The sequence below is a fragment of the Phyllobates terribilis genome, unplaced genomic scaffold, assembly GCF_046119375.1.
Source record: "Phyllobates terribilis strain yellow unplaced genomic scaffold, ASM4611937v1 Scaffold_1017__1_contigs__length_469563, whole genome shotgun sequence".
Taxonomy (NCBI): Eukaryota; Metazoa; Chordata; class Amphibia; order Anura; family Dendrobatidae; genus Phyllobates; species Phyllobates terribilis.
In genome coordinates this window covers 352583-378166 of record NW_027363777.1, presented here as the reverse complement: position 1 = coordinate 378166, position 25584 = coordinate 352583, and the positions used below count along the sequence as shown (strand labels likewise).

At 43.7% G+C, this 25584-nt stretch overlaps 12 non-coding genes across 12 annotated transcripts; all 12 read left to right on the top strand.

Moving 5' to 3' along the window:
• The first annotated feature begins 958 nt into the window (after window positions 1-958).
• Window positions 959-1149, top strand: LOC141241517 (U2 spliceosomal RNA). Its single transcript, XR_012306254.1, has one exon. It is a non-coding gene; the product is annotated as a U2 spliceosomal RNA (small nuclear RNA).
• Window positions 1150-2264: 1115 nt separating this feature from the next.
• LOC141241516 (U2 spliceosomal RNA) lies at window positions 2265-2455 on the top strand. The gene has a single exon (XR_012306253.1). It is a non-coding gene; the product is annotated as a U2 spliceosomal RNA (small nuclear RNA).
• A 6155-nt stretch (window positions 2456-8610) lies between these two features.
• Window positions 8611-8799, top strand: LOC141241614 (U2 spliceosomal RNA). Its single transcript, XR_012306346.1, has one exon. It is a non-coding gene; the product is annotated as a U2 spliceosomal RNA (small nuclear RNA).
• Window positions 8800-9914: 1115 nt separating this feature from the next.
• On the top strand, window positions 9915-10105 carry LOC141241513 (U2 spliceosomal RNA). The gene has a single exon (XR_012306251.1). It is a non-coding gene; the product is annotated as a U2 spliceosomal RNA (small nuclear RNA).
• A 1118-nt stretch (window positions 10106-11223) lies between these two features.
• Window positions 11224-11414, top strand: LOC141241512 (U2 spliceosomal RNA). The gene has a single exon (XR_012306250.1). It is a non-coding gene; the product is annotated as a U2 spliceosomal RNA (small nuclear RNA).
• Window positions 11415-12529: 1115 nt separating this feature from the next.
• On the top strand, window positions 12530-12720 carry LOC141241511 (U2 spliceosomal RNA). Its single transcript, XR_012306249.1, has one exon. It is a non-coding gene; the product is annotated as a U2 spliceosomal RNA (small nuclear RNA).
• Window positions 12721-18790: 6070 nt separating this feature from the next.
• LOC141241618 (U2 spliceosomal RNA) lies at window positions 18791-18987 on the top strand. The gene has a single exon (XR_012306348.1). It is a non-coding gene; the product is annotated as a U2 spliceosomal RNA (small nuclear RNA).
• Window positions 18988-20102: 1115 nt separating this feature from the next.
• LOC141241510 (U2 spliceosomal RNA) lies at window positions 20103-20293 on the top strand. Its single transcript, XR_012306248.1, has one exon. It is a non-coding gene; the product is annotated as a U2 spliceosomal RNA (small nuclear RNA).
• A 1115-nt stretch (window positions 20294-21408) lies between these two features.
• LOC141241509 (U2 spliceosomal RNA) lies at window positions 21409-21599 on the top strand. Its single transcript, XR_012306247.1, has one exon. It is a non-coding gene; the product is annotated as a U2 spliceosomal RNA (small nuclear RNA).
• A 1116-nt stretch (window positions 21600-22715) lies between these two features.
• On the top strand, window positions 22716-22906 carry LOC141241576 (U2 spliceosomal RNA). Its single transcript, XR_012306312.1, has one exon. It is a non-coding gene; the product is annotated as a U2 spliceosomal RNA (small nuclear RNA).
• A 1118-nt stretch (window positions 22907-24024) lies between these two features.
• Window positions 24025-24215, top strand: LOC141241566 (U2 spliceosomal RNA). Its single transcript, XR_012306303.1, has one exon. It is a non-coding gene; the product is annotated as a U2 spliceosomal RNA (small nuclear RNA).
• A 1118-nt stretch (window positions 24216-25333) lies between these two features.
• On the top strand, window positions 25334-25524 carry LOC141241564 (U2 spliceosomal RNA). Its single transcript, XR_012306301.1, has one exon. It is a non-coding gene; the product is annotated as a U2 spliceosomal RNA (small nuclear RNA).
• The last annotated feature ends 60 nt before the right edge of the window (window positions 25525-25584 follow it).

The following is a 25584-nucleotide window of genomic DNA, read 5'->3' as shown; positions in this document are numbered from 1 at the left end:
TTTTGGTTCAACTTCAGCAACTGTGCATTGCATTGCCATGTAATGTGATGCAATGCTATCTTTCTAGCTCTCCCTTTTTACTTCCTTTTGGATAAACAGACATATTAGGCAAGCATTTTGGAGCTTTCACCTAAATAACTACAGGTGGTGAGATAAGCTGCACAATATAATTGACCTTTCAGTATATTGTTGCACACACACCATCTATTTAGCAAATGCCCTTGTTATCAACAGCAGCCTTTTAAACTCACCTGAGCTAACAGGTATGTGCGCTGGTTACTCTGCTGCGCTTAAAATTTCTTTTTTGGTTTGCTACAATGCCTTTTCTGAAACGTTGTCTCCTTCTGCTGGAACACTGACTTCTTTCATTTAATGCCTGCAGACTATAAAAGAGAACCCAACCCAAAAAGTTTGGTTGATTAGTCTGTGGCATTCTGTTAAACTGTTGCTTATGGCGGTCTCTGTGAGCTTCTCAGCGACATTCAGCCAGCCAGGTATCCTGCCTGCAGTAGATGGAATGTGGCAATGGAACGCTGGCTGCGCGTGTCATAATAGGCTCTGAGCCTTTATATACCTGTGCACAGCAGCAGCCACCTTCAGTCTGCTGCTGGACAGCCAGCAGCAGCAGCAGCAGGAGAGGTATGTAATCAGGAGCCCTCCTGCTAAGGGTAGACAGCTGCTCGTTCCACCCCACCCCCCGCCTTAATTGGTTCTCCTCCCTTCCAACGGTGTTGAGGCGGGTGGGAACAGCAGGGGGTGAAGGTGCTGTGTTTAAAGAGGTGGAGTTATGCAGATCTAAAACGCGTGGATTGCAGCAGCAGCAAGCCGAAAAGTGCAGGCATGTAAGGGATCTAGAGGTTGACAACATGTCTTCTTAACGGGAGTCCAGGAGCTCATCTCCACAAATGGACTTTTCAGGATCCTTGGGTGGCTCCGTAGTTTGAAACCAATTCTGGTTATCGCTTCTCGGCCTTTTGGCTAAGATCAAGTGTAGTATCTGTTCTTATCAGTTTAATATCTGATACGTCCCCTATCTGGGGACCATATATTAAATGGATTTTTAGAACAGGGAGATGGAAAAAGAGCTTGCTCTGTCCACTCCACGCATTGACCTGGTATTGCAGTATCTCCAGGACCGGTGCACCCCTTCTTTAATGCAGTTTCTAAAATCAGAAAGAATTGAATTCAATGTTTTTTGTTCATTTTGCTTGTTTGTCGGATTTTGGGATGGACTCTTTGGCTTTGCTTTTCTTCTCCTCATTGGATTTTTCATGTTCAAAGTTGCAGAAGCCAGATTACAAGCTCATTTTGGTTCAACTTCAGCAACTGTGCATTGCATTGCCATGTAATGTGATGCAATGCTATCTTTCTAGCTCTCCCTTTTTACTTCCTTTTGGATAAACAGACATATTAGGCAAGCATTTTGGAGCTTTCACCTAAATAACTACAGGTGGTGAGATAAGCTGCCCAATATAATTGACCTTTCAGTATATTGTTGCACACACACCATCTATTTAGCAAATGCCCTTGTTATCAACAGCAGCCTTTTAAACTCACCTGAGCTAACAGGTATGTGCGCTGGTTACTCTGCTGCGCTTAAAATTTCTTTTTTGGTTTGCTACAATGCCTTTTCTGAAACGTTGTCTCCTTCTGCTGGAACACTGACTTCTTTCATTTAATGCCTGCAGACTATAAAAGAGAACCCAACCCAAAAAGTTTGGTTGATTAGTCTGTGGCATTCTGTTAAACTGTTGCTTATGGCGGTCTCTGTGAGCTTCTCAGCGACATTCAGCCAGCCAGGTATCCTGCCTGCAGTAGATGGAATGTGGCAATGGAACGCTGGCTGCGCGTGTCATAATAGGCTCTGAGCCTTTATATACCTGTGCACAGCAGCAGCCACCTTCAGTCTGCTGCTGGACAGCCAGCAGCAGCAGCAGCAGGAGAGGTATGTAATCAGGAGCCCTCCTGCTAAGGGTAGACAGCTGCTCGTTCCACCCCACCCCCCGCCTTAATTGGTTCTCCTCCCTTCCAACGGTGTTGAGGCGGGTGGGAACAGCAGGGGGTGAAGGTGCTGTGTTTAAAGAGGTGGAGTTATGCAGATCTAAAACGCGTGGATTGCAGCAGCAGCAAGCCGAAAAGTGCAGGCATGTAAGGGATCTAGAGGTTGACAACATGTCTTCTTAACGGGAGTCCAGGAGCTCATCTCCACAAATGGACTTTTCAGGATCCTTGGGTGGCTCCGTAGTTTGAAACCAATTCTGGTTATCGCTTCTCGGCCTTTTGGCTAAGATCAAGTGTAGTATCTGTTCTTATCAGTTTAATATCTGATACGTCCCCTATCTGGGGACCATATATTAAATGGATTTTTAGAACAGGGAGATGGAAAAAGAGCTTGCTCTGTCCACTCCACGCATTGACCTGGTATTGCAGTATCTCCAGGACCGGTGCACCCCTTCTTTAATGCAGTTTCTAAAATCAGAAAGAATTGAATTCAATGTTTTTTGTTCATTTTGCTTGTTTGTCGGATTTTGGGATGGACTCTTTGGCTTTGCTTTTCTTCTCCTCATTGGATTTTTCATGTTCAAAGTTGCAGAAGCCAGATTACAAGCTCATTTTGGTTCAACTTCAGCAACTGTGCATTGCATTGCCATGTAATGTGATGCAATGCTATCTTTCTAGCTCTCCCTTTTTACTTCCTTTTGGATAAACAGACATATTAGGCAAGCATTTTGGAGCTTTCACCTAAATAACTACAGGTGGTGAGATAAGCTGCACAATATAATTGACCTTTCAGTATATTGTTGCACACACACCATCTATTTAGCAAATGCCCTTGTTATCAACAGCAGCCTTTTAAACTCACCTGAGCTAACAGGTATGTGCGCTGGTTACTCTGCTGCACTTAAAATTTCTTTTTTGGTTTGCTACAATGCCTTTTCTGAAACGTTGTCTCCTTCTGCTGGAACACTGACTTCTTTCATTTAATGCCTGCAGACTATAAAAGAGAACCCAACCCAAAAAGTTTGGTTGATTAGTCTGTGGCATTCTGTTAAACTGTTGCTTATGGCGGTCTCTGTGAGCTTCTCAGCGACATTCAGCCAGCCAGGTATCCTGCCTGCAGTAGATGGAATGTGGCAATGGAACGCTGGCTGCGCGTGTCATAATAGGCTCTGAGCCTTTATATACCTGTGCACAGCAGCAGCCACCTTCAGTCTGCTGCTGGACAGCCAGCAGCAGCAGCAGCAGGAGAGGTATGTAATCAGGAGCCCTCCTGCTAAGGGTAGACAGCTGCTCGTTCCACCCCACCCCCCGCCTTAATTGGTTCTCCTCCCTTCCAACGGTGTTGAGGCGGGTGGGAACAGCAGGGGGTGAAGGTGCTGTGTTTAAAGAGGTGGAGTTATGCAGATCTAAAACGCGTGGATTGCAGCAGCAGCAAGCCGAAAAGTGCAGGCATGTAAGGGATCTAGAGGTTGACAACATGTCTTCTTAACGGGAGTCCAGGAGCTCATCTCCACAAATGGACTTTTCAGGATCCTTGGGTGGCTCCGTAGTTTGAAACCAATTCTGGTTATCGCTTCTCGGCCTTTTGGCTGCGATCGTATGACTGTACCTTGATTGGTGCGAGTCTCCTGGAGGAATCCGGACCCTTTTGTGGAGGATTTTCTGCTTTTTCCTGTGGTATTCCATACCGACAGAATCCAAGATGTCTTTTGTGAAGAACACCATCCGTTTGTCCGTGGATCCATCTGACCAGAACAAGAACAACGTGGTTTTCATTGTCCAAGACATCGTTGAAGGCAAAGCTGGAGCAAGACGTTCTGAGATCTTCAGTGTCAACGAATTTTCACGTCAAGGTAATTATGACGTTACCTTTATGGACCAGGATGTTTGCCTTAATGTCTTTGAATGGCTCCGTGGTCACTCTAGTGACCCCTGCTTGGAAGGAGTTAGATGGGAACCTTTGTTTGGTCTGCAAGAAAAGGAGGTGACTGTGACTGTCTATAACCCTTTTACAGACCCTGAGCTGCTGGAGTGCTTCCTCTCTCGCTACTGTGAATATGTGCGGAAGGGAGTGAAGCAAGTCAATTGTCTAGGAATCTTTAACTGTCAGTATAAATTCCGTGTGAAATTGAAAAGGGATCCTGACAGTGTGGGGGGCTTTAGACACCCTCCATCAAATTTTTCCATTGCAGGCCATAGAGGTTTCCTCTTTTACCCAGGCCAGCCCATGTTTTGCCGTAGATGCTTTTCTTTCGGACATACCATGGTAACATGCCTTAAAGGGCAGTGTTGCCGAAATTGCAGAAAGGAGGGGCATATGGCCAACCAGTGTCCAGAGGCCAAGTCCTGTGATGTCTGTGGGAGTAGTGATCACATGTATAAGGACTGTCCTATGAGTGCACCTAGACGTTCTGATAAAGAACAGAAGGAGGAAGAGCTGGAGAGGAGGCAGATGGCAAGCGCACTGAAAGTGCTGGAAAGATTGGAGAGGGAGGAGAGAGAGGGAAGGAGGCGGGAAACTGGTAGAGCCTCTCCCTCTACGGCGCCAGAGGAGGTGTCCCTGAGACCATGTTCTTCTTCTGCTGAAGAAATGAGGAAGAAGCGGAGGGAAGAAAAGGAGTTCTGGAGGGAAGTGGCAAAGGTGGAGAAAAAGGCAGTGTCTGCGAGAATATCTAGGAAAGTGGTGGAAGCAGAGCTGCCTGAGATGATGACTTTTGGAGAGGCAATGGACGCAACAGGATGTGAAGTGCAAATCTCGGAACCCGACAGTCCTGAACACCCTTCGGGTCCTGAAAACATTGAAGATTTTTCTTCGGAGGATGATAGGGGTGCAAAGAAGAGTCGTAGGGAGGATGGTGGGGGCAGTGATGATGCAGATTTTAGTGAGCCTCAGAGGAAGATCAGAACTGCCAGAATGAGGAGTGTGGCTGGTGAAGCCAGCGGGTCGGAAACCAGCTGTTCTGTTCTGATGGCGGAGGAGGATAGTGGTGGTGCTGGATAGTGTCACCATATAATATTGTAAATGTTTTTTCTTTTTGTCCTCTTGTGAGCTTTGGTTTAGGCCAAAGGCTATTTCTTTGTGTAATTGGTGAAGGAGTAGAAGTATTATGGGATTTACCATAGTGTCCCAAAACGTAAGAGTGTTTAAAAGTAAAGTAAGAAGAGCTGCTATTTTTGAGTTTTTAGCTATGCAAAATGCATCTATTTTTTGTTTACAAGAATGTGGGGTAGTGGATGGTGTGAAAGGGGATGAATGGTCTTATGGAGCGTCTGTGTGGTCGGGGAGTGCATGTAATAAGAATGATGGTGTGGGTATTTTGGTTAAAGGAAGGGAGGTTGTTTTGAGTGATTATTTGGTTATTGAGGTGGGGAGATGTATCCTTGCTAATTTTGTATACAAGAATGTAAAGTTTTGTGTTATTAATGTTTATGCGCCAGTTGAAAAAAATGAGCGCAAAAATTTATTTGAAAAAATTAAGCTTTTTGTTCCAGGAAGAATACCTGTGGTAATTGTGGGTGATATGAACTGTGATGTGGGGAGAGTGAATGTGGATGTGTCTGGGAAAGCATTATTGGAGTTAGTGAATGATTTTGGGTTGTGTGATATGCAGCGCGTGTGTAACATGAATCCTTTGTTGAACACTTTCTTTTCTGAGAGTGGTAGGGTACAATCCAGATTGGATTATTGTTTTATTTCTAAAAATATGGTTTCTGTTAATTATAGGCAGGAAAACGTTCTTTTTTCAGATCATGTGTGTATGTTGTGTGAGTTGGATATAAAAGTTGATGGAGTGTTTGGGAGAGGATTGTGGAAGTTAAATGTTAAACTGTTAGAGAATGAAGATGTGAGAAAGGAGTATGAAAGGCGGTATGAAGAATGGTGTAAGCATAAAAATGAGTTTGGGAATGTTTGTGAGTGGTGGGACTGGGTGAAGAAACAAACAAAAATGTTCTTTAAAAATTTAGGATACAAGTATGCAGCAATTAAAAGAGAGAGTTTTGTTAAACTGAACGCGCGGTTGAGCGTTTTGTATAAGTTAAGGGAAGGAGGAGTTGAGGTGGAGGAGGATATTTTAGAGGTAAAAAAGGAGATTAGTGAGTTTTTGTTGGAGAGAGGGAGAAGCATAGTGTTTAGGGCAAAGATTGATAAGATGGAGCAGGATGAGAAATGTTCTCGGTTTTTCTTTAAAAAAGTTTTTGGAAAGAAACAGAGTATGAGCGTGGTGTATGGAGCAGATGGAAGTGAGGTGAGTGGAGAGGATATGTGTGAAGAGGTGGCTAAGTTTTATGAGGATCTGTATGCAGTGAAACAGAGGGATGAATGTTTGGAGAATGATGTTTTGAGTGTGTTAGAGAGTAAGTTGAGTGAAGCAGAAAGAGAGAGAGTGATGGGTGAGGTGACTGGTGATGAGGTATGGAAGGTTATGTGTAGTATGGCTTTGAATAAGACGCCGGGGGAGGATGGCCTCCCAGTAGAATTTTATCGTGTGATGTGGGGTGTGATTGGTAAGGACTTTGTGGATGTATGTAAGTATATGTGGGGAAACATGGAGGTGACTGAGAGTATGCGTGCAGGTATGGTTGTGTTAATTCCTAAGAAAGGGGATTTGAAAAGTCTGAGGAATTGGAGGCCAATAACGTTACTTAATTGTGATTATAAAATCTATGCAAAACTTATGGCTAATAGGATGCGTGATGTGATAGAGAGTGTGATTGGGGATGAGCAGTGTTGTGCGGTACCTGGGAGGCGGATTCATGAGTGTGTGTGTATGTTAAGAGATTGTCTATGGGATTGCATGGGTCGTAAGAAGAGTGTATTTTTGTTAAGTTTGGATTTTGAAAAGGCTTATGATAGGTTGTCGCATGGTTTTTTGTTCAGAGTGTTGTTAAAAATGGGTTTTCCGGCTGATTTTGTTGGGCGAGTGAGAAGTTTGTATGCGGGTGTTTATAGCTGTGTTTTAATGAATGGGTATGTGGGTAGGAAAGTGAATGTGTTTTCGGGTGTGCGACAGGGGTGTCCTTTGTCCCCTGTAGCATTTATTTGTGCAATTGAGCCATTGTTGTGTATGCTGAGGAAAGATAAGGTAATTCGTGGTGTGCAAGTGCCGGGAGGTGGAGGAAAAGAATGGAAGGTGAGTGGTTATATGGATGACGTGTGTGTATTATGTGATTCTGAATGTTCGGTGAGGCGGGTGAAGTTGTTAGTGTCTATTTTTTGTGGTGCATCTGCGTTTAAAGTGAATTGGGAAAAGAGTGAGTGTAAGGGTTTTGGAGGCGGAAGTTTAAGTAGGGATGTAGGTGTGAATGTAGTGAATGGACCTATTAAAGTTTTGGGTGTGAAGTTTTCAGAGAGTTTGGATGGGAAAGAAAGTTGGGATGATGCGAAAGGAAAAGTTGAGCAGAAGTTGAATTTTTGGAAATTGAGGAGTTTATCCTTTTTTGGGAAGATTTTAATTGTTAAGAGTGTGGTGTTGCCAATATTTTTATATATTGCGGTAGTATTTCCACCAGGATATATGTGTATGAGAAGCTTGAATAGAATTTTATTTGTTTTTTTGTGGAACTCGAAAATGGAGAGAGCTAGGAGAGAAATTTTGGTTAAAAGAGTGGAAAAAGGTGGTTTGGGTTTTCCGAATTTGGACGTGTTTTTTGGTGTGAATATCGTTGTGTTTGTTTTGAAAGTGATTAGGGCGGATGGAAAGTTTTCATGTATGAGTAGGTATTTATTTGGAGCGTATTTGTTTCGTTTAAAGTGGCAAGAAAGGGATTTGCGATGTCCGATTGCTTTTGAGGTGCCTGTATGGTATGTGTGGGTTTATAAGTTTTTGGTGAGGTATGAACTGTGTGATGCAGATGTGAGATTGCTGGAGAATAAGAAGGCTGTGTATAGGATGATTGAATGTAGAGAGGTAGAATGTGGAATAAATATGGTTAGGGGTGGTGATGTGCAGAAGGTTTGGAAGAAAGTGCGGATGAGTGGTATGACCAACAAACAGAGTGAAGTTGTGTGGCAGTCTTTACATGGAGTATTACCTGTGAGAGAGTTTCAGAGGAATAGAGGTTTGGTGAGGAGTGAAATGTGTCCAAGAAATGGCTGTGGTGGAAGGGAAAGTGTGTTGCATGTTTTTTGGAATTGCCAGTATGCTAGAGATGTGATTGGGAGAATGGGGCCTTTGTGTAAAGAATTGTGTGGTGTGAATTTGTTGTCTTTTGAGTTGTTTATGTTTGGTTTGGGAATATGTGATGGGACGAAGGAAAGAGTCTTGTGGTTGATGCTTGCATGTATAAAGGAAGTGTTATGGGATGTGAGGAATGTGTATGTGTTTAAAAGGAAGGAAATTGCTGTAAAGGATAGTGTGAAGGTGATTTTGGGGAAGATGTATGTGTGTTTCCTATGGGACAAAAAGAGGAGAGGGGAAGTGGATGCGGAGGGAATATGGAAAGTTAAAAAGTGGAGATATATTGTTAGTACCTCTTGATTTTTTTTATTGTTGTTTTGAAATATGAAATAAATATTTCCGATGATGATGGGGACAGCAAATTGCGTATTGGATTTGACGCAGCTGTTTTGATGGAATTTTCCTTTGTCTGGTTTCCATAGACTGTGGAATTTCCTCGTCTGAGGAGAAAAAAAAAAAAAAAAAATCTGTTCTTATCAGTTTAATATCTGATACGTCCCCTATCTGGGGACCATATATTAAATGGATTTTTAGAACAGGGAGATGGAAAAAGAGCTTGCTCTGTCCACTCCACGCATTGACCTGGTATTGCAGTATCTCCAGGACCGGTGCACCCCTTCTTTAATGCAGTTTCTAAAATCAGAAAGAATTGAATTCAATGTTTTTTGTTCATTTTGCTTGTTTGTCGGATTTTGGGATGGACTCTTTGGCTTTGCTTTTCTTCTCCTCATTGGATTTTTCATGTTCAAAGTTGCAGAAGCCAGATTACAAGCTCATTTTGGTTCAACTTCAGCAACTGTGCATTGCATTGCCATGTAATGTGATGCAATGCTATCTTTCTAGCTCTCCCTTTTTACTTCCTTTTGGATAAACAGACATATTAGGCAAGCATTTTGGAGCTTTCACCTAAATAACTACAGGTGGTGAGATAAGCTGCACAATATAATTGACCTTTCAGTATATTGTTGCACACACACCATCTATTTAGCAAATGCCCTTGTTATCAACAGCAGCCTTTTAAACTCACCTGAGCTAACAGGTATGTGCGCTGGTTACTCTGCTGCGCTTAAAATTTCTTTTTTGGTTTGCTACAATGCCTTTTCTGAAACGTTGTCTCCTTCTGCTGGAACACTGACTTCTTTCATTTAATGCCTGCAGACTATAAAAGAGAACCCAACCCAAAAAGTTTGGTTGATTAGTCTGTGGCATTCTGTTAAACTGTTGCTTATGGCGGTCTCTGTGAGCTTCTCAGCGACATTCAGCCAGCCAGGTATCCTGCCTGCAGTAGATGGAATGTGGCAATGGAACGCTGGCTGCGCGTGTCATAATAGGCTCTGAGCCTTTATATACCTGTGCACAGCAGCAGCCACCTTCAGTCTGCTGCTGGACAGCCAGCAGCAGCAGCAGCAGGAGAGGTATGTAATCAGGAGCCCTCCTGCTAAGGGTAGACAGCTGCTCGTTCCACCCCACCCCCCGCCTTAATTGGTTCTCCTCCCTTCCAACGGTGTTGAGGCGGGTGGGAACAGCAGGGGGTGAAGGTGCTGTGTTTAAAGAGGTGGAGTTATGCAGATCTAAAACGCGTGGATTGCAGCAGCAGCAAGCCGAAAAGTGCAGGCATGTAAGGGATCTAGAGGTTGACAACATGTCTTCTTAACGGGAGTCCAGGAGCTCATCTCCACAAATGGACTTTTCAGGATCCTTGGGTGGCTCCGTAGTTTGAAACCAATTCTGGTTATCGCTTCTCGGCCTTTTGGCTAAGATCAAGTGTAGTATCTGTTCTTATCAGTTTAATATCTGATACGTCCCCTATCTGGGGACCATATATTAAATGGATTTTTAGAACAGGGAGATGGAAAAAGAGCTTGCTCTGTCCACTCCACGCATTGACCTGGTATTGCAGTATCTCCAGGACCGGTGCACCCCTTCTTTAATGCAGTTTCTAAAATCAGAAAGAATTGAATTCAATGTTTTTTGTTCATTTTGCTTGTTTGTCGGATTTTGGGATGGACTCTTTGGCTTTGCTTTTCTTCTCCTCATTGGATTTTTCATGTTCAAAGTTGCAGAAGCCAGATTACAAGCTCATTTTGGTTCAACTTCAGCAACTGTGCATTGCATTGCCATGTAATGTGATGCAATGCTATCTTTCTAGCTCTCCCTTTTTACTTCCTTTTGGATAAACAGACATATTAGGCAAGCATTTTGGAGCTTTCACCTAAATAACTACAGGTGGTGAGATAAGCTGCACAATATAATTGACCTTTCAGTATATTGTTGCACACACACCATCTATTTAGCAAATGCCCTTGTTATCAACAGCAGCCTTTTAAACTCACCTGAGCTAACAGGTATGTGCGCTGGTTACTCTGCTGCGCTTAAAATTTCTTTTTTGGTTTGCTACAATGCCTTTTCTGAAACGTTGTCTCCTTCTGCTGGAACACTGACTTCTTTCATTTAATGCCTGCAGACTATAAAAGAGAACCCAACCCAAAAAGTTTGGTTGATTAGTCTGTGGCATTCTGTTAAACTGTTGCTTATGGCGGTCTCTGTGAGCTTCTCAGCGACATTCAGCCAGCCAGGTATCCTGCCTGCAGTAGATGGAATGTGGCAATGGAACGCTGGCTGCGCGTGTCATAATAGGCTCTGAGCCTTTATATACCTGTGCACAGCAGCAGCCACCTTCAGTCTGCTGCTGGACAGCCAGCAGCAGCAGCAGCAGCAGGAGAGGTATGTAATCAGGAGCCCTCCTGCTAAGGGTAGACAGCTGCTCGTTCCACCCCACCCCCCGCCTTAATTGGTTCTCCTCCCTTCCAACGGTGTTGAGGCGGGTGGGAACAGCAGGGGGTGAAGGTGCTGTGTTTAAAGAGGTGGAGTTATGCAGATCTAAAACGCGTGGATTGCAGCAGCAGCAAGCCGAAAAGTGCAGGCATGTAAGGGATCTAGAGGTTGACAACATGTCTTCTTAACGGGAGTCCAGGAGCTCATCTCCACAAATGGACTTTTCAGGATCCTTGGGTGGCTCCGTAGTTTGAAACCAATTCTGGTTATCGCTTCTCGGCCTTTTGGCTAAGATCAAGTGTAGTATCTGTTCTTATCAGTTTAATATCTGATACGTCCCCTATCTGGGGACCATATATTAAATGGATTTTTAGAACAGGGAGATGGAAAAAGAGCTTGCTCTGTCCACTCCACGCATTGACCTGGTATTGCAGTATCTCCAGGACCGGTGCACCCCTTCTTTAATGCAGTTTCTAAAATCAGAAAGAATTGAATTCAATGTTTTTTGTTCATTTTGCTTGTTTGTCGGATTTTGGGATGGACTCTTTGGCTTTGCTTTTCTTCTCCTCATTGGATTTTTCATGTTCAAAGTTGCAGAAGCCAGATTACAAGCTCATTTTGGTTCAACTTCAGCAACTGTGCATTGCATTGCCATGTAATGTGATGCAATGCTATCTTTCTAGCTCTCCCTTTTTACTTCCTTTTGGATAAACAGACATATTAGGCAAGCATTTTGGAGCTTTCACCTAAATAACTACAGGTGGTGAGATAAGCTGCACAATATAATTGACCTTTAAGTATATTGTTGCACACACACCATCTATTTAGCAAATGCCCTTGTTATCAACAGCAGCCTTTTAAACTCACCTGAGCTAACAGGTATGTGCGCTGGTTACTCTGCTGCGCTTAAAATTTCTTTTTTGGTTTGCTACAATGCCTTTTCTGAAACGTTGTCTCCTTCTGCTGGAACACTGACTTCTTTCATTTAATGCCTGCAGACTATAAAAGAGAACCCAACCCAAAAAGTTTGGTTGATTAGTCTGTGGCATTCTGTTAAACTGTTGCTTATGGCGGTCTCTGTGAGCTTCTCAGCGACATTCAGCCAGCCAGGTATCCTGCCTGCAGTAGATGGAATGTGGCAATGGAACGCTGGCTGCGCGTGTCATAATAGGCTCTGAGCTTTTATATACCTGTGCACAGCAGCAGCCACCTTCAGTCTGCTGCTGGACAGCCGGCAGCAGCAGCAGCAGGAGAGGTATGTAATCAGGAGCCCTCCTGCTAAGGGTAGACAGCTGCTCGTTCCACCCCACCACCCGCCTTAATTGGTTCTCCTGCCTTCCAACGGTGTTGAGGCGGGTGGGAACAGCAGGGGGTGAAGGTGCTGTGTTTAAAGAGGTGGAGTTATGCAGATCTAAAACGCGTGGATTGCAGCAGCAGCAAGCCGAAAAGTGCAGGCATGTAAGGGATCTAGAGGTTGACAACATGTCTTCTTAACGGGAGTCCAGGAGCTCATCTCCACAAATGGACTTTTCAGGATCCTTGGGTGGCTCCGTAGTTTGAAACCAATTCTGGTTATCGCTTCTCGGCCTTTTGGCTAAGATCAAGTGTAGTATCTGTTCTTATCAGTTTAATATCTGATACGTCCCCTATCTGGGGACCATATATTAAATGGATTTTTAGAACAGGGAGATGGAAAAAGAGCTTGCTCTGTCCACTCCACGCATTGACCTGGTATTGCAGTATCTCCAGGACCGGTGCACCCCTTCTTTAATGCAGTTTCTAAAATCAGAAAGAATTGAATTCAATGTTTTTTGTTCATTTTGCTTGTTTGTCGGATTTTGGGATGGACTCTTTGGCTTTGCTTTTCTTCTCCTCATTGGATTTTTCATGTTCAAAGTTGCAGAAGCCAGATTACAAGCTCATTTTGGTTCAACTTCAGCAACTGTGCATTGCATTGCCATGTAATGTGATGCAATGCTATCTTTCTAGCTCTCCCTTTTTACTTCCTTTTGGATAAACAGACATATTAGGCAAGCATTTTGGAGCTTTCACCTAAATAACTACAGGTGGTGAGATAAGCTGCACAATATAATTGACCTTTCAGTATATTGTTGCACACACACCATCTATTTAGCAAATGCCCTTGTTATCAACAGCAGCCTTTTAAACTCACCTGAGCTAACAGGTATGTGCGCTGGTTACTCTGCTGCGCTTAAAATTTCTTTTTTGGTTTGCTACAATGCCTTTTCTGAAACGTTGTCTCCTTCTGCTGGAACACTGACTTCTTTCATTTAATGCCTGCAGACTATAAAAGAGAACCCAACCCAAAAAGTTTGGTTGATTAGTCTGTGGCATTCTGTTAAACTGTTGCTTATGGCGGTCTCTGTGAGCTTCTCAGCGACATTCAGCCAGCCAGGTATCCTGCCTGCAGTAGATGGAATGTGGCAATGGAACGCTGGCTGCGCGTGTCATAATAGGCTCTGAGCCTTTATATACCTGTGCACAGCAGCAGCCACCTTCAGTCTGCTGCTGGACAGCCAGCAGCAGCAGCAGCAGGAGAGGTATGTAATCAGGAGCCCTCCTGCTAAGGGTAGACAGCTGCTCGTTCCACCCCACCCCCCGCCTTAATTGGTTCTCCTCCCTTCCAACGGTGTTGAGGCGGGTGGGAACAGCAGGGGGTGAAGGTGCTGTGTTTAAAGAGGTGGAGTTATGCAGATCTAAAACGCGTGGATTGCAGCAGCAGCAAGCCGAAAAGTGCAGGCATGTAAGGGATCTAGAGGTTGACAACATGTCTTCTTAACGGGAGTCCAGGAGCTCATCTCCACAAATGGACTTTTCAGGATCCTTGGGTGGCTCCGTAGTTTGAAACCAATTCTGGTTATCGCTTCTCGGCCTTTTGGCAAGATCAGTGGTGGTTTTCTGCTGCTGGTGTTGTTTGGAGGGCAGTTGTGACTGGGGTTCCCCCTTGTGGGGCCCTAGTGTGCGATTGAGCGGCGATTGTGTTTATCTGCTGTAAAAATGGTGGAGAAAACACGTGGATTAGAGGACTCGGTCCGTCTGCAGGTGGCTGCAGGTCATGAAGGAGAAATCGGTTTGGACCAAGTTTGCGTTGATGTCTTGAAGAACATTAATGGCTTGAAGGTAACGGATGTATTGGCACTGCAGGATTTTCAGAAACAAGGAATTTATGATATCACTTTTGTTTCTTTGAGTATTTGCCAGAGAGTCTACATGGAGTTGGTACGAATGAAGGAAGAAAAGGAATTGAAATGCCTAGAGTTTATTGCACTGGAACCTCTGTTCCAGCAGACATATAAGTATGTGGTTGTGCACATGTATAACCCTAAAGTTCCGGATGAGACTGTTTCCAATTTTTTAGCTCGGTATTGTAGTGAGGTTAAATTTTTGGGAAGAATGAAGAACAAATACAATTATCTAAATGGCAAGAGGAGATATGTTGTAAAACTGAGACCGGATGATAGAGCTATTGGGGGTGCCAAGAGCATTCCTGCACAGTTTTCTATCGGAGGAGAAAGGGGATTTTGTTTTTATAATGGACAGATGGAATATTGTAGGAAGTGTCATGAGTTTGGACATGTTCAGAAAGATTGTCCAGTGCAAGGTGATGTTTGTAGAGGTTGTGGGAAATCTGGGCATGTTGCAAGTGGTTGCCCAATGAATAAGGTGTGTGATTTGTGTGGACATGCAGATCACCTTGCAAGGAAATGTAGATTGTGGGCTCAGATTCCTAGGTCACAGGTGGACGCTGAAGAGAGGCAGAAGAAGACTCGGCAGGAAAGTGGGGAGGAGGGCGAAGGCTCAGACTCAGAGGGGGAAAGCCAAAAACAAGATGGTGGTAGGGGAAGAGACCATGCGGTGCCCAAGATGGAGGAAAAGGGGCGGAGCCAGAAGAAAGTTGGTTTGAGGGAGGGGCTGGAAGTAATAAACAAAGTAGCTGATGTGCATGGCCCGGGTGATGGGATGGATTTGTCTAATATGGCGGAGTCAGTGAATCCTGTTTTGGGAAGAGATGGGGGTGAGGAAATGGAGGTTTTGGAGGAGGAGGATTCTGATTCGGATGGAACTATAACCCCTCAGCAGCGTGATAGGGTTAACAGTGATTGGAGTGAAAATGAGGAGGAAGATGATGGCAAGGAGGAGAGTTATGCCTCCGTGATTAAAAGAAGTAAGGTGGAGGGGTGTTGGTCTGGGGGGCAGGAAGATCCAGTCTCCCTAAGACCAGGTTATTCTAACAGGGACTCGAGTTCTGAGTCGCCTGATATACGTAGAAAAGTGGGTGGCAGGAGTGGGTTTTCTCCTGGTTCATGATGGATCGGGTATGGTGGAGATTTTTTCCTGTTGTTATGATGGCGTTGTGTGTTGCTTCTCTGAATGTACGAGGGATTGGTTCTGCTTGTAGGAGAGCAGGGATACTGGAGTACATTGAGAGTGTGAATGCAGATATTGTCTGTCTGCAGGAATGTGTAATTAAATCTGCCCCGCATGAGAGTGAGTGGAATAAGGGGCAATCTTTTTGGTCCCCATGCTCAGAAAACAGGAATGAAGGGGTGGGCATTTTACTGTGTAATTCCAGTCTAAAGGTTTTAGAGTTTAAAGTAATCATACCTGGGAGATGTTTGTTTTTATTAGTGGATTTTTTAGGTCAGCGGGTACGGGTTTTTAATGTTTATGCCCCTGCTGATAAACAAGCAAGAGTTGGGTTTTTGGAGTCTCTAAAGTTGTTTTTACCAGGCAGAGACTTCACTATAGTGGCTGGAGATTTTAATTGTGTCAGATCCGCAAAAGATCGTAAGAGCTCTACGGAAGGTAGGACTGATGTTACGTCTAATATTTTAAATCAGATTGTGCAGGATTTACGCTACACGGATGCTGGTCTGATGGTTGGGCCAAGTGATAATTTCACATACATATCAGACAGTGGACGTAGTGTTTCCCGAATTGACTATGTTTTTATGTCTGAAGGGATTAAGGTGGCCAAGTGCAACCACGTGATGACGACTTTTTCTGACCACAAGATGATAGTGGTAGATCTGTGTATAGCTGAGTCCCTGGCTTTTGGAAAGGGACTCTGGAAGCTGAACGTAAGCCTGCTGGAAGAGGAGAGTGTTAAGGTTGGTTTTAATAAAGTGTTTTTGTCTTGTGTGTCTGAACAGCACCTTTTTAAAGATTTGCTAGAGTGGTGGGACTGGGCTAAGGAGAAATTTGCATGTTATTTTAAAGGGGTGTGTTTTAGGAGAGCGAAAGCCAAAAGGGATCATGATGCTGCTGTTATTTCAAAATTGGAAGTACTCCATAAGTTTAAGAGAGCGGGGATGGAGGTGGATAAAGAGATTGCAGATTTGAAGGACGAACTGAAGAAGATACTTATTGAAAAAGGGAAGACTATTATGTTTAAGGCAAAAATAAAGCACATGGAGGAAAATGAGCAATGTTCGAGATACTTTTTTAAAAAATGTTTTAAACCTAAAGGGGTTTTTAAGTCTGTTTTTTCTCCTGCAGGGGAGGTATCTGGGGATGAGATGATTGGCAGTATTCTTTCCTTTTATGAAACACTCTTCTCTAACGATAGTAGAGCCAGTGATGCGGAAATTAATGATTATTGCAAAGTATTAACTAATAATATTCCTGAGGAGAAAATTGGGTTTTTAAGTGAGGAGGTTGGGAAAGATGAAATTAGACGGGCAGTGGATGGCTTGGCGAAAGGCAAGACGCCAGGCTGTGATGGTCTTCCTGCTGAATTTTATGTTAGATTTTGGGATATTATAGGTGTGGAGTTTTCCCGGGTGGTGCAATATGGTTTTACTCATGGGATTTTATCGGTTTCTATGCGTAGGGGGATTGTTACGCTGATTCATAAGAAAGGGGACATGAGGGATATTAAAAATTGGAGGCCCATAACATTGTTAAACAGTGATTACAAAATTATTTCTAAAATTGTGGCTGGTAGACTGGCAGATGTGATAGGTGATATGGTGGGGGAGTATCAGGCATGTGCAGTGCCTGGTAGGAAAATTTCAGATAATTTGCTGCTTCTAAGAGACTTAATTTATCAGGCTAATTTGAATAAGAATGCTCTTTTGTTACAGTCGGTGGACCTGGAGAAAGCCTTTGATAAAATATCACATAGATTTTTGTTCTCTGCTTTAAGTCACCTTGGTGTTCCGGATAAATTATTGATGGTCATTAAGAGTTTTTATTGTGGGGTCAGTAGCCAGATTTTAGTTAATGGGCATGTGAGTTCCAGTTTTAATATTTTATCGGGAGTTAGGCAGGGTTGTCCCCTGTCACCAATTCTTTTTATCTGTGTGGTGGAGGCCCTTTTAAAAAGTGTGCAAGTTGACAAGTGTGTGACTGGTGTTTTTATTCCTGGGGGATCCGGGGGTCCAGTCAAGTCTTTAAGTTATATGGATGATATTGTTTTTACTTGTGGTTCACAGGCGGATCTCAATAGAGTGAATTTGCACGTAAGGATTTTTTGTTGTGTGGCTGGTATGGCGGTGAATTGGGGAAAGTGCCAGCTTTGTAACTTTGGGAGGCAGGTTGAGGTTAACGTGGCAGGAGTGGAGAGTAGGGAGGAAATTGAGGTTCTTGGTGTCATCTTTGAGAAGGAACTGAAAGGGAAAAGCAGCCTGAAGATTCTAGAAGACAAAATGGATCAGAAGTTGAACTTTTGGAAACTAAGGAACCTGTCGCTGAGAGGGAAAGTGCTGGTAATCAAGTCTGTGATTCTCCCGCTTCTGCTGTACACTGCTTTGATTTTCCCACCTGCTGTGCTTTGGACAAAGAGAGTGACAAGGAAACTGTTTGTGTTTTTTTGGGGATCCAAAATGGAGAAACTAAGAAGAGGAATGGTTATGTGTTCTGTGGAAAATGGGGGTTGTGATTTTCCTAACATTGACTTATTTTTAAGAATGCATTATTTTTTGAACATTTATAAATTATCCCAGTGCAATAACAGGACTGCGGACATGTGCAAATATTTAGCAGGACGGCTTTTCCAGAAATGGAGCTGGTGTGAGAAGGATTTAAGAAAACCAGTTTCGTTTGTGATACCGTTTTTTTATGTGGTGCTTAGGTCCTTCTATGATCAAAATGGGATTAGCTCCATGGTTAGACCGGACAAAAAACTGATTGTCTCAGGTATTAAGAAGAAGGAGATGTTATGTGATGTGCCGTTTTGTAATAATGCACAGTCTGGACAGGTGTGGAAGCTTTTTTTCATGCGTGGAATCAGCAACAGACAGAAGGATGTAACCTGGATGGCGTTGCATGGATGCTTGCCAACAAGGGCTTTTTTGAATGACCGGGGGATAAAGGTTCAAGAACTATGTCCTAGGGAAGGTTGCAATAAGGTGGAAACAATACAGCATATTTTTTGGGACTGTTTTTTTGCTAAAAAAGTTTTTACCTTGTTGTCACGTATGTTTGTTGCTTTAGTTGGTTTTCATTGTTTCGATTTTGAAAGGATTTTAATAGGTCAAGATTTTAAGTACTCGCAAAGGAAGCGGGCAAGCTGGATTATTTTTGTCATATATAAAGAGGTTTTATGGGACGTTCGGAATTTGGTGATTTTTAAAAAGATTGTTTTTTCCCCCATGGAATGCAGAAAGATTTTTCTTGCTAGACTGTTTTATGCCTATTTATTGGATAAAAAGAAGTATGGTGAGACAGCAGCAGAAGCACTCTGGAACTTTTCACATTGGACTTCTTACAGTAAGTAACAGTTAATTGCAGGGTTGTGTTTTTTGGGATTTTGTTTTTGTTTTTCCGAATGATGATTTGAGAACCCGTTATGTGAATATGCACTATGATGCATAAATTAATGTGGGTCTTAATCTGAGGAAAAAAAAAAAAAAAATCTGTTCTTATCAGTTTAATATCTGATACGTCCCCTATCTGGGGACCATATATTAAATGGATTTTTAGAACAGGGAGATGGAAAAAGAGCTTGCTCTGTCCACTCCACGCATTGACCTGGTATTGCAGTATCTCCAGGACCGGTGCACCCCTTCTTTAATGCAGTTTCTAAAATCAGAAAGAATTGAATTCAATGTTTTTTGTTCATTTTGCTTGTTTGTCGGATTTTGGGATGGACTCTTTGGCTTTGCTTTTCTTCTCCTCATTGGATTTTTCATGTTCAAAGTTGCAGAAGCCAGATTACAAGCTCATTTTGGTTCAACTTCAGCAACTGTGCATTGCATTGCCATGTAATGTGATGCAATGCTATCTTTCTAGCTCTCCCTTTTTACTTCCTTTTGGATAAACAGACATATTAGGCAAGCATTTTGGAGCTTTCACCTAAATAACTACAGGTGGTGAGATAAGCTGCACAATATAATTGACCTTTCAGTATATTGTTGCACACACACCATCTATTTAGCAAATGCCCTTGTTATCAACAGCAGCCTTTTAAACTCACCTGAGCTAACAGGTATGTGCGCTGGTTACTCTGCTGCGCTTAAAATTTCTTTTTTGGTTTGCTACAATGCCTTTTCTGAAACGTTGTCTCCTTCTGCTGGAACACTGACTTCTTTCATTTAATGCCTGCAGACTATAAAAGAGAACCCAACCCAAAAAGTTTGGTTGATTAGTCTGTGGCATTCTGTTAAACTGTTGCTTATGGCGGTCTCTGTGAGCTTCTCAGCGACATTCAGCCAGCCAGGTATCCTGCCTGCAGTAGATGGAATGTGGCAATGGAACGCTGGCTGCGCGTGTCATAATAGGCTCTGAGCCTTTATATACCTGTGCACAGCAGCAGCCACCTTCAGTCTGCTGCTGGACAGCCAGCAGCAGCAGCAGCAGGAGAGGTATGTAATCAGGAGCCCTCCTGCTAAGGGTAGACAGCTGCTCGTTCCACCCCACCCCCCGCCTTAATTGGTTCTCCTCCCTTCCAACGGTGTTGAGGCGGGTGGGAACAGCAGGGGGTGAAGGTGCTCTGTTTAAAGAGGTGGAGTTATGCAGATCTAAAACGCGTGGATTGCAGCAGCAGCAAGCCGAAAAGTGCAGGCATGTAAGGGATCTAGAGGTTGACAACATGTCTTCTTAACGGGAGTCCAGGAGCTCATCTCCACAAATGGACTTTTCAGGATCCTTGGGTGGCTCCGTAGTTTGAAACCAATTCTGGTTATCGCTTCTCGGCCTTTTGGCTAAGATCAAGTGTAGTATCTGTTCTTATCAGTTTAATATCTGATACGTCCCCTATCTGGGGACCATATATTAAATGGATTTTTAGAACAGGGAGATGGAAAAAGAGCTTGCTCTGTCCACTCCACGCATTGACCTGGTATTGCAGTATCTCCAGGACCGGTGCACCCCTTCTTTAATGCAGTTTCTAAAATCAGAAAGAATTGAATTCAATGTTTTTTGTTCATTTTGCTTGTTTGTCGGATTTTGGGATGGACTCTTTGGCTTTGCTTTTCTTCTCCTCATTGGATTTTTCATGTTCAAAGTTGCAGAAGCCAGATTACAAGCTCATTTTGGTTCAACTTCAGCAACTGTGCATTGCATTGCCATGTAATGTGATGCAATGCTATCTTTCTAGCTCTCCCTTTTTACTTCCTTTTGGATAAACAGACATATTAGGCAAGCATTTTGGAGCTTTCACCTAAATAACTACAGGTGGTGAGATAAGCTGCACAATATAATTGACCTTTCAGTATATTGTTGCACACACACCATCTATTTAGCAAATGCCCTTGTTATCAACAGCAGCCTTTTAAACTCACCTGAGCTAACAGGTATGTGCGCTGGTTACTCTGCTGCGCTTAAAATTTCTTTTTTGGTTTGCTACAATGCCTTTTCTGAAACGTTGTCTCCTTCTGCTGGAACACTGACTTCTTTCATTTAATGCCTGCAGACTATAAAAGAGAACCCAACCCAAAAAGTTTGGTTGATTAGTCTGTGGCATTCTGTTAAACTGTTGCTTATGGCGGTCTCTGTGAGCTTCTCAGCGACATTCAGCCAGCCAGGTATCCTGCCTGCAGTAGATGGAATGTGGCAATGGAACGCTGGCTGCGCGTGTAATAATAGGCTCTGAGCCTTTATATACCTGTGCACAGCAGCAGCCACCTTCAGTCTGCTGCTGGACAGCCAGCAGCAGCAGCAGCAGGAGAGGTATGTAATCAGGAGCCCTCCTGCTAAGGGTAGACAGCTGCTCGTTCCACCCCACCCCCCGCCTTAATTGGTTCTCCTCCCTTCCAACGGTGTTGAGGCGGGTGGGAACAGCAGGGGGTGAAGGTGCTGTGTTTAAAGAGGTGGAGTTATGCAGATCTAAAACGCGTGGATTGCAGCAGCAGCAAGCCGAAAAGTGCAGGCATGTAAGGGATCTAGAGGTTGACAACATGTCTTCTTAACGGGAGTCCAGGAGCTCATCTCCACAAATGGACTTTTCAGGATCCTTGGGTGGCTCCGTAGTTTGAAACCAATTCTGGTTATCGCTTCTCGGCCTTTTGGCTAAGATCAAGTGTAGTATCTGTTCTTATCAGTTTAATATCTGATACGTCCCCTATCTGGGGACCATATATTAAATGGATTTTTAGAACAGGGAGATGGAAAAAGAGCTTGCTCTGTCCACTCCACGCATTGACCTGGTATTGCAGTATCTCCAGGACCGGTGCACCCCTTCTTTAATGCAGTTTCTAAAATCAGAAAGAATTGAATTCAATGTTTTTTGTTCATTTTGCTTGTTTGTCGGATTTTGGGATGGACTCTTTGGCTTTGCTTTTCTTCTCCTCATTGGATTTTTCATGTTCAAAGTTGCAGAAGCCAGATTACAAGCTCATTTTGGTTCAACTTCAGCAACTGTGCATTGCATTGCCATGTAATGTGATGCAATGCTATCTTTCTAGCTCTCCCTTTTTACTTCCTTTTGGATAAACAGACATATTAGGCAACCATTTTGGAGCTTTCACCTAAATAACTACAGGTGGTGAGATAAGCTGCACAATATAATTGACCTTTCAGTATATTGTTGCACACACCATCTATTTAGCAAATGCCCTTGTTATCAACAGCAGCCTTTTAAACTCACCTGAGCTAACAGGTATGTGCGCTGGTTACTCTGCTGCGCTTAAAATTTCTTTTTTGGTTTGCTACAATGCCTTTTCTGAAACGTTGTCTCCTTCTGCTGGAACACTGACTTCTTTCATTTAATGCCTGCAGACTATAAAAGAGAACCCAACCCAAAAAGTTTGGTTGATTAGTCTGTGGCATTCTGTTAAACTGTTGCTTATGGCGGTCTCTGTGAGCTTCTCAGCGACATTCAGCCAGCCAGGTATCCTGCCTGCAGTAGATGGAATGTGGCAATGGAACGCTGGCTGCGCGTGTCATAATAGGCTCTGAGCCTTTATATACCTGTGCACAGCAGCAGCCACCTTCAGTCTGCTGCTGGACAGCCAGCAGCAGCAGCAGCAGCAGGAGAGGTATGTAATCAGGAGCCCTCCTGCTAAGGGTAGACAGCTGCTCGTTCCACCCCACCCCCCGCCTTAATTGGTTCTCCTCCCTTCCAACGGTGTTGAGGCGGGTGGGAACAGCAGGGGGTGAAGGTGCTGTGTTTAAAGAGGTGGAGTTATGCAGATCTAAAATGCGTGGATTGCAGCAGCAGCAAGCCGAAAAGTGCAGGCATGTAAGGGATCTAGAGGTTGACAACATGTCTTCTTAACGGGAGTCCAGGAGCTCATCTCCACAAATGGACTTTTCAGGATCCTTAGGTGGCTCCGTAGTTTGAAACCAATTCTGGTTATCGCTTCTCGGCCTTTTGGCTAAGATCAAGTGTAGTATCTGTTCTTATCAGTTTAATATCTGATACGTCCCCTATCTGGGGACCATATATTAAATGGATTTTTAGAACAGGGAGATGGAAAAAGAGCTTGCTCTGTCCACTCCACGCATTGAACTGGTATTGCAGTATCTCCAGGACCGGTGCACCCCTTCTTTAATGCAGTTTCTAAAATCAGAAAGAATTGAATTCAATGTTTTTTGTTCATTTTGCTTGTTTGTCGGATTTTGGGATGGACTCTTTGGCTTTGCTTTTCTTCTCCTCATTGGATTTTTCATGTTCAAAGTTGCAGAAGCCAGATTACAAGCTCATTTTGGTTCAACTTCAGCAACTGTGCATTGCATTGCCATGTAATGTGATGCAATGCTATCTTTCTAGCTTTCCCTTTTTACTTCCTTTTGGATAAACAGACATATTAGGCAAGCATTTTGGAGCTTTCACCTAAATAACTACAGGTGGTGAGATAAGCTGCACAATATAATTGACCTTTCAGTATATTGTTGCACACACACCATCTATTTAGCAAATGCCCTTGTTATCAACAGCAGCCTTTTAAACTCACCTGAGCTAACAGGTATGTGCGCTGGTTACTCTGCTGCGCTTAAAATTTCTTTTTTGGTTTGCTACAATGCCTTTTCTGAAACGTTGTCTCCTTCTGCTGGAACACTGACTTCTTTCATTTAATGCCTGCAGACTATAAAAGAGAACCCAACCCAAAAAGTTTGGTTGATTAGTCTGTGGCATTCTGTTAAACTGTTGCTTATGGCGGTCTCTGTGAGCTTCTCAGCGACATTCAGCCAGCCAGGTATCCTGCCTGCAGTAGATGGAATGTGGCAATGGAACGCTGGCTGCGCGTGTCATAATAGGCTCTAAGCCTTTATATACCTGTGCACAGCAGCAGCCACCTTCAGTCTGCTGCTGGACAGCCAGCAGCAGCAGCAGCAGCAGGAGAGGTATGTAATCAGGAGCCCTCCTGCTAAGGGTAGACAGCTGCTCGTTCCACCCCACCCCCCGCCTTAATTGGTTCTCCTCCCTTCCAACGGTGTTGAGGCGGGTGGGAACAGCAGGGGGTGAAGGTGCTGTGTTTAAAGAGGTGGAGTTATGCAGATCTAAAACGCGTGGATTGCAGCAGCAGCAAGCCGAAAAGTGCAGGCATGTAAGGGATCTAGAGGTTGACAACATGTCTTCTTAACGGGAGTCCAGGAGCTCATCTCCACAAATGGACTTTTCAGGATCCTTGGGTGGCTCCGTAGTTTGAAACCAATTCTGGTTATCGCTTCTCGGCCTTTTGGCTAAGATCAAGTGTAGTATCTGTTCTTATCAGTTTAATATCTGATACGTCCCCTCTCTGGGGACCATATATTAAATGGATTTTTAGAACAGGGAGATGGAAAAAGAGCTTGCTCTGTCCACTCCACGCATTGACCTGGTATTGCAGTATCTCCAGGACCGGTGCACCCCTTCTTTAATGCAGTTTCTAAAATCAGAAAGAATTGAATTCAATGTTTTTTGTTCATTTTGCTTGTTTGTCGGATTTTGGGATGGACTCTTTGGCTTTGCTTTTCTTCTCCTCATTGGATTTTTCATGTTCAAAGTTGCAGAAGCCAGATTACAAGCTCATTTTGGTTCAACTTCAGCAACTGTGCATTGCATTGCCATGTAATGTGATGCAATGCTATCTTTCTAGCTCTCCCTTTTTACTTCCTTTTGGATAAACAGACATATTAGGCAAGCATTTTGGAGCTTTCACCTAAATAACTACAGGTGGTGAGATAAGCTGCACAATATAATTGACCTTTCAGTATATTGTTGCACACACACCATCTATTTAGCAAATGCCCTTGTTATCAACAGCAGCCTTTTAAACTCACCTGAGCTAACAGGTATGTGCGCTGGTTACTCTGCTGCGCTTAAAATTTCTTTTTTGGTTTGCTACAATGCCTTTTCTGAAACGTTGTCTCCTTCTGCTGGAACACTGACTTCTTTCATTTAATGCCTGCAGACTATAAAAGAGAACCCAACCCAAAAAGTTTGGTTGATTAGTCTGTGGCATTCTGTTAAACTGTTGCTTATGGCGGTCTCTGTGAGCTTCTCAGCGACATTCAGCCAGCCAGGTATCCTGCCTGCAGTAGATGGAATGTGGCAATGGAACGCTGGCTGCGCGTGTCATAATAGGCTCTGAGCCTTTATATACCTGTGCACAGCAGCAGCCACCTTCAGTCTGCTGCTGGACAGCCAGCAGCAGCAGCAGCAGCAGGAGAGGTATGTAATCAGGAGCCCTCCTGCTAAGGGTAGACAGCTGCTCGTTCCACCCCACCCCCCGCCTTAATTGGTTCTCCTCCCTTCCAACGGTGTTGAGGCGGGTGGGAACAGCAGGGGGTGAAGGTGCTGTGTTTAAAGAGGTGGAGTTATGCAGATCTAAAACGCGTGGATTACAGCAGCAGCAAGCCGAAAAGTGCAGGCATGTAAGGGATCTAGAGGTTGACAACATGTCTTCTTAACGGGAGTCCAGGAGCTCATCTCCACAAATGGACTTTTCAGGATCCTTGGGTGGCTCCGTAGTTTGAAACCAATTCTGGTTATCGCTTCTCGGCCTTTTGGCTAAGATCAAGTGTAGTATCTGTTCTTATCAGTTTAATATCTGATACGTCCCCTCTCTGGGGACCATATATTAAATGGATTTTTAGAACAGGGAGATGGAAAAAGAGCTTGCTCTGTCCACTCCACGCATTGACCTGGTATTGCAGTATCTCCAGGACCGGTGCACCCCTTCTTTAATGCAGTTTCTAAAATCAGAAAGAATTGAATTCAATGTTTTTTGTTCATTTTGCT